The sequence below is a fragment of the Anser cygnoides genome, chromosome 15 (assembly GCF_040182565.1).
Source record: "Anser cygnoides isolate HZ-2024a breed goose chromosome 15, Taihu_goose_T2T_genome, whole genome shotgun sequence".
Classification (NCBI taxonomy): domain Eukaryota; kingdom Metazoa; phylum Chordata; class Aves; order Anseriformes; family Anatidae; genus Anser; species Anser cygnoides.
Genome location: NC_089887.1, coordinates 9989820 through 9996245, shown reverse-complemented (window position 1 = coordinate 9996245; position 6426 = coordinate 9989820).

The window sequence follows — 6426 nt, the reverse complement described above, 5'->3', positions numbered from 1 at the left end:
TGGGTTTAAAATTAAAGGAAATCAGACTTACCTGCGTTTCACCATTTAATGCATTTCTGGTCTCTATGCAGATTAAATTTTGTGGAATCTAATATCTTTACATTAGCTGTCAGTAGCTGGTATGTGTGACAGTATTCCATATAAATGTATTGTGATAGGTATAAATAGTAAAATAAACGTACGTGATCTAATGTGAAAAGTGAAAACAATCTCAGGCTTAGAAGTAACAAACAAATAGCAAAAAATTCCTAAAATAAACAGGTTTTGAAGAGGAACTTCCATTTTGCAAAGCCAGCTAAGCGAAATGTGCACTTGTATACAAAGGAACCACAGTTACAGGAAAGGAGATTAGCATTATCAGCAGAGCTACCCAAAAAGGACAGGCACCGATATTCTTAGAAAATACCTTACTAAGGTTCAAGGAGATAGACACTATAAAGTAAATCGGACTATTCTTGTACAAATAAACACATCCCTAGTATTGGACTCGTTTAATGAAGAACATCTGCATTTCCAGAATCATGTTTCAGTACTGCAGACTCACATGAGACAAGTGATTTGTCACCACAATTTCCTTAAGGTTTAAGGATCAAGAAGGAAAAAAATACAAAGATTTCCACTAAGACATGAAGCACCTGAAATACTTTGAACAAAGATGCAGAAAGAAAACATATCCGAGGCTGAATAGTCATATATAGTTAGACATCCTTATGGATATACATCATATTAAGCTCTGTAGTTGTTAACATCTACTCTGGTATGGGCTGGACTCTGTATAGCACCTGCATACATTAGGAGAATTGTGAGGGGGGACTGCCTAGCCTTTAAGAGAAAATACACAGGAGGGAAAGGAATGCCCACTGACTTCGGGAGAATTCAACAGCCTCTTAAATTTGCTGGTGCCTAAATAAGATACTGATAATTCCTGATGTCTTTCTTTAAGGTACAGGTGTTTGGTATCATTAACAAAATGCAAAGGGAAGTTAAGAAAAGCAACTTGTAGTGAAGCAGCCAGCTTAAAGCCTGTGGAGGGTCAACTGTAACAACCAAACACTGCAAATGCCAGTAAGTGAAGGAGCCTGAAGGACTTACTCAGTTGTTGGAAGAGCAGAGGTGACTTAGGCACATTATAGTGTTAAGTGTGCTGATGTCTGGGCTAATTCCTGTGTGCCACAGCTGCCTACAGTCCCTTGGGAAGGAAAATAAGATCAGTGGAATGGAGGTTTGTATTAAAAATTAAGCTAAACTTCTCTAGGACTCAGGACTCATGACTAGGCTACATAGATCCCCTCTAGTTACAATGAAGAGGAAGCACAGCAAATATAGAAGGAATATTCATAGGCAGTTAGCATTGCTAGCCAGTGCCCCAGAGGGACTTGATCTACAGCAGTATTAATGAGAGTGATCTTTATTTCCAGAAGCTTGGCTGAAAGGTTTTCTTCATGTGCATTTATTTTGTTTTTAATTAGCAAATGCCTTAGTTCTGTTTTTACTTGTCTGCAGTGCACTTAGTGATTCCTTTGGAAGTGGAGTTAGTGATGCTGCTTAGCAATAAAGTGTTTATTTTTTTTAAAGACTGAGGTCTGATTGTCAACTGCAGTCAACAGTAGCTTACAGCGTTGTCCACCCAGAACACAAAGCCCTAATGGTTTACTTCAACAGCTGTAACTAAACAAATTAAACTCTGTATTTTGAACAAAAAGAAAATTCAGACTGAAACAGGGTTTGTAAGGACGGTGTCTGTAGCTTCTGTGACCCTATGAACACAGTACAGTATGCACCCCCTCATATTTTAAATCAGCAGAAAATCTCCGACAAGGATGTTCAGGGGGCTACGCTGACCATCTGCCATCATTTCGGAGCCAATTCTCAGCTGTCTGTTACTGTCTGCAAAGAGTGAGTGTGGTTGACTGAGGCACCTGAAATCTCTTCTGGAGGAAGTGGGGGCTGTTCAACCAGCCAAAAAAGGCAAGGCAGCAGAGATAGAAGGAAGTTTGAGGTGGATTTGACACTTTTCGGTAGTAAGCAGTGCTCTTTGTACTGATGACCTATTCTACCAGCAAATGGCTCTTGCACCTTCCCCTAGGCCTACTGAATCTCTTCAGCAAAGTTAAACATATTTCCAAATAAACTAAGCTGCTGTGTTACACTAAACATGTGTTTTTTCCTTATTGAAGTGGGTATGGACTAGTGGGATGCAGTTATTGTGCAGCTATACTTTACAAAAGGAGTAATGATGCTACTAAAAAGTTAGTATTTTCTCTCTGCAAAAAAAATTCTCCAGTGGGACCCCACAGGGAAAAAAAAAAGCAATAGCCAATCTTGTGACTCTCCTACATGACACTGAAACCTCACTACAGCCCAGAGCAGAAGACCATTCCTAGCCATGCATAGGGAAGATAAAGGTCTTGACATACCTAAATATCATTCCAGCAAGACTTTTTTTTTTTTTTTTGAGTTACTATCAGGACCATTCTGATTCAGCCTGACAGCAAAATCCTGGCACTGCTGACCATCCATCTTCAGGTCCTGGATAAAAATGCTGCCAAGCCAGAGTGGCTTAGCACCAGCAAGGAAATTCAGCACTGCCTGGTTTCCCTGGAGTGGTGTTTTACAGATATTCCTCATGCTGCAGGGCTCTGAGCAGACTCAGGGAGCAGAGTCTACATGAGGGGATGAGATGCAATCAGGTGCATCTTTCCTATTATTAGCCCAAGCATCCTGCTGCAGGAGGCCAGCCTGCAGTGAAAGCAAAGTTTGTATTATCAAAGTTTGTACTGAACAAGTTTTTGGGCAACTAATGCCTAACAGCAGCAGTTTTACATTGTCTGAACAAGTTGTGTGGAAGATGAGTTTCCCTCCCCATCTCTATCCCAAATAATTTAACTCAACAGAAAGCTCTAACATAACCCTGCAGCCCAACCAAGAAATGACAGTTCAAAATCAGCAACACATAGGAAAGTGACTACATCATCCAGACTCTGCCTGATTGTACCCTGGTGACAACAGGTTACTGTCTTGTTGTCCAAGACACTTAATGAATTAACAAGTGCTTTTAGGAATACATCCCCCAAAAATATTTTACTTTTTTTTTTCCAGAGACCAGCATTAAGTCCCATTTGACTGCAGGCTGAAATGCAGGGCTGCAAAAGGTACTTGGGCATGTCTTCATCTTTGCAGCTGGTGATCATAAGTTCCTGTGTGATTCAGTCTCTGTCACACTTCACCCTCCTACACAGGCATAAGAGCATGCTTTCACTTGCCTTTCACTTGCAACTAAGCAGATGGTGAAGGAGAGCAGTTTTCCCAATACTCTGTTCAGCTTGATCTCAAATCATGCCACTTAGAACTAAAACACTGAGGTAATAGATTTCAGTGTGATGGAAAATAAGGAGTTTGAACTCATTCTACGCAAGATGTAGAATCATAGCCCCAGAGACCTTGTTCCTGGCTCTGAAATGAAAGTGACAACTTCGACTGCTTCAGAGGCAGCTAATGAATAGCCAGAGTTTAACTACCGCAAAAAGCAGGCGATTTCAGACTTTTTACAGTGGGTAAGAATCACAGTTTCAGCTGAGAATGAATAGAGACTCAAAGTTAAACCCACCAGCAAGCAGTTATCAGAAAATATTTTGTCACGCATATATTTTTATTAGAGAAGAATTTGAAGAAACTGAGTTCAGAATACCAGCAAACAACCTAAGGACTATCAAGTTGTTCTGTGGGCTTCTACCAAAAGTTCTACTTCAGGTAAACTGTAGAGTAGTTTAAGAAAGCTCAAAATCAGCAGAGATGACTGTAGCTAATCCTAAAGTTCTCATGAGGCAATTACCTCATTCCATCCACACTGATATTTATTTTACCAGCAGATTTCATCATGCAAAATAGGTGTTCTGGCAAAATCCCCTTTCTACAGCTTTTGAATCCAATAACTAAGAGGCTGACTTGACACTTTTGGACCCACAGCTTGACTTACGAGTGCACAGCTCCCAAAGCACTGCTCTGAGATACTGTAATGCCTGAGGCTTTAACATATCCTATACCCTGGTGTCACTGAGCAAGGATGGAGGAAATCAGCACAGCATTACTGGATGTGCCATAAACTAACTGGGGTAGTTGGGGTAGTATACAGCAGTTAATACATGTTCCGAAGTTCAAGGTGAAATTCGGTGAAATGAACAAGCATCAGCTCAGTGTCTGTAACAGCTCCTATTTGTCACCTTCTTTCTTACTGAATTACTATGAACTTACTTCTGGTACAAGATCACAGTTCACAAATTGCATTGCTTTTGAGCTAGCAAAGGCAGTTCTACAGCCTCCTGAAGAAGCATACAAGGTTTGGTTAGAGTCACTCCAAAACCCTGCCTGGTACAAATATATTTTAAAGGAAGTTTTTTTGAAGGCTTGTGCTTGAGGACTGTCCAGCTCAAAGGATTAGAGTTTATTTCCAAAGGGTCCTCATTTCAACACCTGGGTCCTAATGAGCAAGACAAGCACTCTAGAATTGCTATTATTTGTTTAAGGACTAAACAGTCCCTGATAACACAAAATATAAGGACCAGAAGCACAAACCAGCTGCTTTTATACTTTGTCCGTACTACACAACTCGTAAGAGTAGAAAGTTCTGTGGTACAAGGACACCTCACTCAACTTTTCAGGCAGCAAACTACCTTAATGAGAGTAAGGATCTTCCATATTTGCTATCTTGCTATTCTTTTTTAGAGACGTTACCAATGCTTTGAACGAAGTCCAGGATCTCCTCCAAGTCCTGCAGTATATGAATCCTTCAATATAATGGTAATAAGCTTACGAAAACTTCCTGAAAATGTTATGTCTTTCTCCCAATCCATTTATGATTATTTTATACTAACTTGGTGAGAGCATCCTGGAAATTTGCACATAGCTGTCCTATTCCACCCTCGCATTCTCATCTCTGCACTTTAAAAAATAAAATATCTAAGAAATTCCTGCTTACACAGCTTCCAAGTTACACACCTATCATGTGATTTGTTCCTGTGTAACTTCATTGCTTTTTTTCTGAATTTCCTTCACACCTTAGATGTTTATCTTACTCTTCAGGTAAATTACTTACCTGCAATCCAATAAGGTGCTAGGTCTCACTGCATAACCATCTCTTTATCCCAAGTGTGTTGGCAACAACCTTCTGTTCTCAATTGAGAATCCTATCCTAATGCTTGAGCTTAAATTTAGGAGATCTTCAAGTACGCAATCTGACGCAATCTGCACTTCAAACAATTCTCCCTCTAAGTACAACCAGCATTGTCAGGCTGCTTCTGTCAGGCTTGTAATTGCTTGAAGACAAGCTGCACAAATGCTTGGGGAAAATAAATGCAACATTGTTAGTGGCAATTAACCAAGAAAAAAAACAATCTTTTCCTTAGATAAGTATTCTAGACAGAAGGGAGTTAAGGATACAGCAGGACTAGTAGAACATCTAAAAAAGGCCTTAAGTGTTTTGTTATAGAAGCATTTCTTACTCTACAAAAGAGTGCTCAGAAATATCTTGAAGTAGCATCTTATCAATGAAGTGGCAACTCATCTTGAAGTTTATTATCAAGTGGCATTCACTATTTACTCTATTTATACCACAGTATCACCATCTGCTCCCCATAGCATACACAGCTACAAAGCTTTTTAATAGTTATGTCAGATTTTATTTAGATTTCTTCCATCTATATAATGTTATTAAACATGAAACCAGTCCATACAGGGAAGAACACTACTTTAAAAGTAATGCACACTGGAAGGGTAGATATATTGGAAGGGTCGAGACATTTTATCATGTTGTCCTCTGAACAAATACCAGCTAAACTGTGGAAGAGTATCAGAAGAATCTCTAGGTATCTCAATTGTTCCATAGCACACATCCACTATAGGACACCACATTATACATTTTACCTTCAAAAATATTGACTTTAAAGGGCATCAGCATCTTCCTGTGGGCACAAAGACTGAACAGGTATCTAGGTTAAGCTTTGAACAAGTCACTTAAAGTAAAGGCTGAACTCTTAGAAAAAAGATAAAAGGAATGAAGTGGAATGAAGTATTCAAATTGCAGAAAGGTTAGCTACAAAGACAATGTATTTCAAGTGGAAGAATACAAAATGAAGGGACAAGATTAAAAGGAAACCCACAGCATTATGCCCCCAGACTGATAAGCAGGTATAAGCAGGTTTCACTGATGCTACTCAGTCTTCACTCATTCAGCTTTCTGTAAAGGGCTATCAAAGCAAGGCCATGTAACTCAGTTCCCACGCCCCCACCCCTCACCAAAGCCCTGGAACTGTCTAGACAACGCCATTTGTCTGTGGCCAAAACCTCAGTGTGTTGTACATAAAAATTGCTTTCCTTCTTTCACACCCTAAAGTTCCACTTTGTCCAAAGGAAAACCCTTTTGTCAGCTTC